Genomic DNA, 9,713 nt, shown 5'->3' on the forward strand with positions numbered 1-9,713 from the left:
GGAACGATCTCCAATCTTCACCTGCAACTAGCAACGCTATAAGAGGAGCTGAGCAAAGCGGTAACATAGCCAATCAATGGTTTGCTAGGAAATGGTGGGTTAGAGGTTTGACATGGCAATTTGGGAGGCATGATAAGCAAGTGGTAGGTATCGTAGCATAGGCATAGCAAAAGAGCGAGCATCTAGCAAGCAAAGATAGAAGTGATTTCGAGGGTATGATCATCTTGCCTGCAAAGTTGTCAGAGTTGACTTGATCCTTGTAAGCGAACTCAACGGGCTCCTCGTTCACGAACTCGTCTCCCGGCTCTACCCAAACAAGAACAACAAGCAAACGGAACACAATCAACCACGTGCAATGCCCAAACAACATGATGCAAACATGGTATGCTATGCGGGATGCGGTATGTGATGCATATGCAAGATTTGACAAGGAATGACTGAACCTAGCCTCAACTTGGAAATCCAAGAGTGCCACTGGAAAGGTGAGGTGATTTCAGTTGAAATCGATATAAAGATCACCGGAATTGGATGCACGGTTTGGAAATGGCAAGCAAAACAAATATGGCACCGGTCTACGATAATCAGCAAGTGACCACCTAAATGCATCAAGATAAATATGCTACAACACTCAAACATGGCAACAAAATACATGGGAGGGATCCACTTACGAAGCTTGACAAAATATGAACAATTAGCTACGGCTAATTCATCCATTAACAGGTTCAAACAAGCATGGCAAAAGTGCAAATGATAACAGGTTTCAGACTTAGTGAAATTAGCACAAGTCTGGAATTTATCATCAGGAAGCACACTTTAGAGCATGAAAACTACATGCTACAAGAACTTAACATGGCAAAGCAAGGCATGACATGAAGCTACTCAAAGCACGTAACAGAAGTCCCTTAGTGACCTTGAGCCAAAAGGGATCATAAAATACAATTGCAAGCATGTGAACATGGCAAAAACATAAACAGATCCCAGACTTAGTGAAAAACTGGAGCATGCAAATTAGTTAACGAGTAGGCATGTTTACGAGCTCGATGCACTTACTACAGAGCATGGCATGACAAACTAATCATACACCCATCAAGAAAACATAGCATAGAATCTAGATATGGCAAGAACAACATCATAGCATGCACGGATCAATAGCAACATCCTCGGCAAAATCGCTAATCATGTCAACAATCTTCCATGATTCACTTAATAGCAAAAGTAGAGCTCGATTGACTCAAGCTAGGATGCTCCATAATTGCAAAAAAAGACATGGATGGATAAAGCACAACAATATTAATAAAACATCCTTAGTTATCATCCTCAAAACAGGCACGGATCACTAGGAAACAACATGAACATATGGCATAACAACAAAAACAGGACAAGGACTTAGTGAAAAACTAAGTCCCTGAAATCAGCATTACCGATTACGCTACTTTGCAAGCTTGTGCTAGTCACCACAAATATCAAAAAAATACATGGCAAGCACCTCTGTAAACATGGCATGGCATATAACAAAACACATGTAGAGCTCAGGAACATAGCATGCACACATTAAACATGGCAAAAATGACAAAAAGTTATTTGATGAAACAGATCTGCCAAATTCATCACATAGCCCTCTTCCAACAGCATTTCAGGCATCAAGATGAGCTCAAATGAAAATAATGCAGTGATATGAAATTATGTACTCGTCCAGACGAACATTTTGATATGCTACACGCGCAAATCGGAGCTACGGAGAGGAAGTTACGACATGTCAAAGTATGCATAAAATATCTGGGAGAGGGAGAAGAAGTCAACCGAGTGGATTTAGGGTTTTCCAGATCTGGCGGTACTGTAGCTGCACGTAGATCGAGGATGGCCAACCGAAGTCGCTGGAGTGTCACCGGATTCGCCGGGGAAGAAGAAGTAGCGGCTGGCAGGATGACGGGGGGCGGCGCGCGGCGGTGGTCCGTGCAGGCGTCGATGCGGAAGACAGCGGTGGTCGGCGCCGGTCTTGGAGTAGAGGACGGCGGTGGTCGGTGCCGGCCTTGGAGCGGATGGCGGCGGCGGGCGGCACCGACGTCGAGGCCCGACGGCGGCGGAGCGGGAGGCCGACGCGGGCGGCGCGGCTCCCTCGCGAGGGACGCAGGCGGCGGGAAGGCGCGGGCCGGGGAGGGCCTGCCCCAGGCCCGAGCGGGCTGCGGCGGCCGGAGTGGAGCCACTTGGCAGATCCTAATTGGCGCAGACGGCAGCGGCGGACTCGTCTGCTCCGCTCCGGACGTGTCCGGCGCGGCGAAGGAGCGGGGAGCTAGGGTAGGGTTGGAAATGACCCGAAATTTCGGGGGAGTGTCTATATTTATAGGTAGGAGGAGCTAGGAAGCTCCAAATGGAGTGCGGTTCTCGGCCACGCGATCGTGATCGAACGACCGAGACGATGGAGAGGGTTTAGGTGGGTTTTGGGCCAAATTGGAAGGGTGTTGGGCTGCAACACAAATGAGGCCTTCTTGGTCCCTCGATTAACCGTTGGAGTATCAAACGAAGTCCAAATGACACGAAACTTGACAGGTGGTCTACCGGTAGTAAACCAAGGCCGCATGGCAAGTCTTGGTCCAATCCGGAAATGTTTAACCCCCACACACGAAAAGAGGTAGAAAGGGGCACCGAAGGAGATAGGAGCGCCGGAATGCAAAACGGACAACGGGGAAAAAGCTCGGATGCATGAGACGAACACGTATGCAAATGCAATGCACATGATGACATGATATGAGATGCATGACAAATACAACAACACACGGAGACAAAAACCCAAGAACGAGGAAAATAAAATAACTTAGGCCGGAAACGGCAAGAGTTGGAGACACATATAAGGTAAATTACACCCGGGGTGTTACAACACTCCACCACTATGAAAGGATCTCGTCCCGAGATCTAGGACTGGAAAAACGCCAGGTACTCAGAATGGATGTGGTCCTCGCGTTCCCAGGTGGCTTCACGGTCGGAATGGTGTGACCACTTGACTTTGAGGAATTTGATTGACTTGTTGCGAGTCTTGCACTCAGTTTCTTCAAGAATAGCAACGGGGTGCTCATGATAAGAAAGGTCTTCTTGGAGATCAATGTCTTCTAAGTTGATGGTGCGGTCAGGGGTCTTGAAGCACCTGCGGAGCTGAGAGACATGGAACACGTCGTGCACATTTGCAAAGTTGGAGAGAAGCTCGAGTTGATAGGCGAGATCGCCTCTCTTGCTGACGATCTTGAAAGGACCCACGTATCTAGGGGCAAGCTTCCCTTTGATACTGAAGCGACGAGTACATTTCATTGGAGAGACGCGGAGGTAAACATGGTCTCTGATCTCGAAATCCAAATCATGATGCTTACTATCATAGTAGCTCTTCTGGCGCGATTGCACTGCTTTGAGATTATTACGAATGACTTTGCACATCTCTTCTGCCTCTGTGATCAAGTCGTTTCCAACAAGTTGGCGTTCACCAGTCTCTGACCAGTTAAGGAGTACGACACTTCCTGCCATAGAGAATTTCAAATGGGGCCTTTCCCGAACTCGCTTGGAAGCTGTTGTTGTAGGAGAACTCGACATATGGAAGACAATCTTCCCACTTCATACCGAAAGAGATGACGCAAGCCCTGAGCATATCTTCGAGGATCTGATTGACACGCTCGACATGGCCGCTAGTTTGAGGATGAAAAGTTGTGCTGAAACGGATGTTGGTGCCCATGGCCTTCTGAAAAGAATCCCAAAACTTCGAGGTGAAGATGCTGCCATGATCTGAGGAAATCAGCTGCGAAATGCCGTGCAGAGAGACAATCCGAGAGGTATAAAGCTCCGCCAATTGAGCTGCAGTGATAGACTCTTTGATAGGAAGGAAATGAGCCACTTTAGTGAGTTTGTCGATGACAACGAAGATAGCATCATTGCCACGCTTGGACTTTGGAAATCCAGTCATGAAGTCCATCTCAATGTGGTCAAACTTCCATTCTGGAATGGCAAGAGGCTGGAGGAGACCAGCTGGTCATTGGTGTTCTACCTTCACTCTTCTGCAGACATCACATTCATTCACGAACTGAGCAATCTCGCGCTTCATTCGAGTCCACCAATATGCCTGCTTGAGGTCCTGGTACATCTTCGTACTCCTAGGGTGGATGGAGAGGAGTGAATTGTGAGCCTCATTCATAATGACTTTACGAAGGTCACCTTTAGGCACAACAATGCGATCCTCGAAGAAGAGAGTATCCTTGTCATCAAGACGATGGCATTTGTACTTGGATTGACTCTTGGCAATCCCAATCTTCACCTTCTTCACCATAGCATCAAGAAGTTGAGCCTCGCGAATCTGATCTTCCAAAGTAGGAGAGACTTGAAGGTTGGCGAGGAAACCTTGAGGAACAACTTGCAGATTGAGTTTGCGGAAAGCTTCACAAAGCTCGGGTTGGTAAGGCTTGAGAATCAGACTGTTGTAGTAAGCCTTCCTACTCAATGCGTCAGCAATTACATTGGCCTTGCCTGGAGTATATTCGATACTCGGATTATACTCTTGAATCATTTCGACCCAATGAGTCTGCCTGAGGTTGAGATTAGGCTGAGTGAAGATGTACTTGAGACTCTTGTGGTCAGTGAAGATGTCCACTTTTCTACCCAATAAGAGATGTCTCCAAGTCAAAAGAGCATGAACAACTGCCGCCAACTCGAGGTCGTGAGTGGGGTAGTTCTTTTCATTGGGCTTCAACTGGCGAGAAGTATAGTCCACAACTTTCTTCTCTTGCATCAACACCGCACCAAGACCTTGAAGGGAAGCATCACAGAAGACCTCGAACGGTTTGGATTCATCAGGAGGAGTCAGAACTGGAGCAGTGACTAATTTCTCTTTCAGGGTGTTGAAAGCGATGTCGCATTCCGGAGACCAAACGTACTTGACGTGCTTCTGGAGAAGGTTGGAAAGCGTCTTTGTGATCTTTGAGAAGTTCTCAACAAACCTTCGACAGTAGCTTGCGAGACCAAGGAAGCTGCGGAGTTGCTTCATGTTCTGAGGTGGTTCCCAATTCACAATTGCAGACACCTTCTCAGGATTCACCGCTATGCCCTTGGCAGAAATGATATGCCCAAGGTAGAGAACCTCATCGAGCCAAAACTCGCACTTTGAAAACTTGGCGTAGAACTGATGTTCTCTAAGCTTATCCAGCACCAAATGCAAGTGCTTGGCATGATCTTCCTTGTTCTTGGAAAAGACCAAAATGTCATTGAGGTAGACAAAGACGAAGTCATTTGTGTAGGCGTTGAAGATGAAGTTCATCATGCGAGAGAATGTCGGAGGAGCGTTGACAAGGCCAAAAGACATGAACCATAGCTTGTTCTGAATGCCGTCTTGGGGATATCTTGCTCGCGAATTCGAATCTGGTGATAACCCGTATGGAGATCAAGCTTGGAGAATACTTTAGCACCTTTGAGTTGTTCGAACAGCTCGTTGATGTTGGGAAGTGGGTACTTGTTCTTTATAGTCTTCTTGTTCAATGGATGGTAGTCAACACAAAGTCGGTCCATTCCATCCTTCTTCTTCACAAAAATAACTCCACAACCCCACGGAGAAGAACTAGGTCGGATGAGACCCATTCGCTCTTGAATATCGAGTTGCTTCTTCAGCTCCTTCAACTCTTCAGGTCCAAGCTTGTAAGGACGTTTGCAAACATGTTTTGTGCTAGGCTCAAGATCGATAACGTATTCAACTGGCCGGGGCGGAGGCATTCCTAGAAGCTCTTCTCGAAAGACATCTTGATATTTGCAAACGACCAGAATTTAAGAGATGGCATCCAATTCACCCTTCTCATTGAGAGAAAACAGACGGATGGTATCATCCCTTGTAGCAAAGACAATTACATCCTCAGACAAATGAATCAATTGAATCTGCCTAGCAGCACAATCAAGCTGAGCCTTGTGCTTAGAAAGCCAGTCCATTCCCAGAATAAGATCAATATCTGAGTTACCAAGGACCATTGGAGAATAAAGAAACTTGTAGTCGCCCAAAGTGATAGTAACATCCAGAGCCATCATTTTGGTGTTCATGAACAAACCCGAAGAAGAAACCGCTATCGGCTTAGGCAAATCAACAGTATGCACATCATGCATGGATGCATAAGGCTTTGATAAAAATGACAAAGATGCACCAGTATAAAAAAGAACTCTTGCGGGAATGTCATTAACAGGAAGGTTACCCATAATCACATCTGGCGAGTCCTCTGCCTGAGCTGCGTTCAACAAGTTGACCTTAGCAGACTTGGGGTTATGCTTGACCATAGCTGTACTTGCCGATCTCACAGGAGGAGGAGGAGGAAGGCGCCTCTGATTGAAGCATTTGTTGGCATAGTGACCCTTCTATTGGCACTTGTTGCACGTGACCTCCAAGAGCGGACGGTGATATGGAGCACTTGATCTTGGAGCTTGAGACGAAGTCTTGTTCTGAAAGCCAGGGTTGGGTGGGTGGGAAGATCCACTGCCACCTTTGCTCTTCTATTGATAAGGCTGACGGAACAGAGGAGGAGGAAGCCAATACTTCTGCTGCTTAGCCACTTGAGTATAGGAAGAAGGAGTTGCATCTCTGACTCACTTCTTGGAAGCATCGCACTTCCGTTGAGCAGTCTCTTGCTTCATTTCCATGTTGTAAAACTCATCGTACTTCTTGGGCTCAAAGAGGACGAGAGCTAGCTGGATTTCTTCTCTGAGACCACCCCTGAACTGGTATATCATGCTCTTCTCGTCAGGGACGTCCTGCTTAGCAAAACGGGCGAGCTTCTGAAACATGATGTTGTACTGGTAAACAGTCATAGTGCCTTGCTTCAAGTTGCGGAATTCCTCACGCTTGCTTTCAACAACTCTCTGAGGAATATGATGAGCTTTGTAGTCTTGACGGAATTCATCCCAGGTAATCACACGGTCTTTGAGTTGGAAGGAGGCGAACTTGAAAAAGTCCTCAGGCCTAACGTTACTGCACTCGAAATGCTTGCATATGTCCACGAGCCAATCATCAGCGTTTGTTGCCTCAACACAATTGCTGAAGGTCTTTGGCTGGTTAGCAAGGAACTGGTTGAGTGTAGCAAACTGATTCTGATTGTTGCCATGGCCCTGGTTCCCTTGGTTGCGCTCTTGAAGAAATTGCATGATCAGCTGCATGTTTGCATTGGTAGCGGCCATCACAGCTTGCCATGCCTCCGGAGGTGGAGGTGGTGGTGGCGGATCAGGATTCGGAGTTGTGCGCGTTGGAGGAGCCATCCTGAAGAGGTTGACATCCATTACCATCTTGACAGACAAATATTGAAGCTGAATCAAACGGGTTGAAATTGCAACATAAAGTCTTCACATCCGAACCAAATGAACGAATGCATTCCAATCGAAATGGTCACATATCCAAAAATTGAGAAGCCACTTAGAATTGAGGTAGAAGAAAAACAACAAGGTACGGAACAAGACCAAATACTTGGTGAGGATTACCCAATCCCAAACCAAATATCCGTGGAAGAAGAACTAGAGCTACAAGAATTCCCACCTATGAAACTCCCGAACCTTTCCGGTCATGCAATCAGGTGTTGGGGATACAAGGGAAGCATAATATCTCACCCAAATCTAGCAAATCCTACATCCAGTTGTATCCATCCTTCAACACATAACCGAGAAACCTTCGGAAATCATTTACCTCAACCTTCGAAAAGCATCCGTTATCCGAGTTATGGCAATACTCCCGAACTCCCGCCCCAGTACTGGGTGGCGTCGAGGTTATCTCACCAACAACTACATAAAAGAGATTTTTGATGTCGGCGAAACTTAGGTATTCTATAATCTCAATGATAAAATTGTGACGACAACACCTCGGAGCTCAACTCCCCAGGATGCTGCCACAACCCCTAAATGACAGGAGGCACCAAGAACAATGTTCTCGTCACAAATCGATCGGAACGATTCCAAGATACCCGCGTGATCCTAATTTTTTTGTGAAATTTGAGAAGAGAAGAGTCAAAACTCTACGTCAGGATGCCTCACCAGAGCGATGAAGGGAATGGGGAGTAAAAAGAATTCCTAACTCTCCGATATATAAAATCCTAAATGACTCAAAACATTTTTCTAGACTCAACAACGCCAACGATTCGATCAAGCAGGGGGCTCCTAAGGTCGAGGAATGCTCTGATTACCAACTTATAACGCCCTCGATGCGGCTATATCTCCTACGTGTCGAAGCACGACTTAGAGGCATAACCACATTGAAAGCAATGTCGCAAGTAAGGTAATATTCACAACAACCCATGTAAATATATAAAAGGGGAAAGGATACATAGTTGGCTTACACTCGCCACGTCCCACACACATAAATAACATCAATATCATTCTCCAATAAAAAAATGGCAGCAATTCTCGTGAGCCCTAAAGTTTCTGTTTTTTACAGCAAGATCAAAAAGACTTTCCCCAAGTCTTCCCAACGGTTCTACTTGGCACAAACACTAATTAAACACAAAAAACAACCAAAACAGAGGCTAGATAAATTATTTATTACTAAACAGGAGCAAAAAGCAAGGAATAAAAATAAAATTGGGTTGCCACCCAACAAGCGCTATCGTTTAACGCCCCTAGCTAGGCATAAAAGCAAAGATAGATCTAGGTATTGCCGTCTTTGGTAGGGCATTCTTCAATGAGACACCTATAATTCTTAGGAGTTTTTTTATTATTTATCAAGCTCCTAGGCACGAAATCAAGAAAATCATTTGTAGCAAAAGGTTCCTTAAGGATAGTGAGAAAGTTGGGGTGAACACTTATGGATTTGAGGTCCGCATTTTCCTTACTAGAAGTTTCACCCTTATTTTTAGGAACATACATCAATTTGGCAATCTTAGCATTAGGAGGAGTGTTTTTTACGGAAGAAAAGGCAGACCCAAGGTTGGTAATAATATCCTCAATTTTATCAATTCTATTGGAATCTTGATCTATCTTTTCATTAACCATAGGTCCCTTTTCTTTAAAAAAATTAAGAGCAACTCCTACCTTAGATCCGTATTGGTAATCTGGTTATGGATCTTTCTATCCAAATTTTCAATTAAATCTACGGTGGCAATTTTATTTTCAATAGTTTCAAGCCAATGCATAACATGTTCCAAAGTTAAAATAGTTCCATTAACCAAAAGAGCTGGTGGTCCAAAAAAATCTATCATAGCATTATAAGAATCAAAAGTATGGCTACCCAAGAAATTTCCTCCGGTAATGGTATCAAGAATATATCTATTCCAAGGGGTGATTCCTACATAAATATTGCAAAGAAGAACGGAAGTAGATTGCTTCCTAGTAGATCTATTTTGAGCATTGCAAATTCTGTACCAAGCATCTTTTAGATTTTCTACCTCCCTTTGTTTAGAATTACGGACCTCATTCTCGGGAGATAAAGGAGTAGATAAAGGACTAGCCATAACGACGAAGCAAGCGGAAAAGAGGCGAATGGAAAGAGAGGGCGAATAAAACAGCAAGGGTGAAGTGGGGGAGAGGAAAACGAGAGGCAAATGGCAAATAATGTAATGCGAAGGATAAGACTTGTGATGGGTACTTGGTATATCTTGACTTGGCATAGATCTCCCCGGCAACGGCGCCAGAAATCCTTCTTGCTACCTCTTGAGCACTGCCTTGGTTTTCCCTTGAAGAGGAAAGGGTGATGCAGTAAAGCAACGTAAGTATTTCCCTCGTTTTTTGAG

This window comes from Triticum urartu, chromosome 5 (assembly GCF_003073215.2).
Source record: "Triticum urartu cultivar G1812 chromosome 5, Tu2.1, whole genome shotgun sequence".
In the NCBI taxonomy this organism is placed as follows: Eukaryota; Viridiplantae; Streptophyta; class Magnoliopsida; order Poales; family Poaceae; genus Triticum; species Triticum urartu.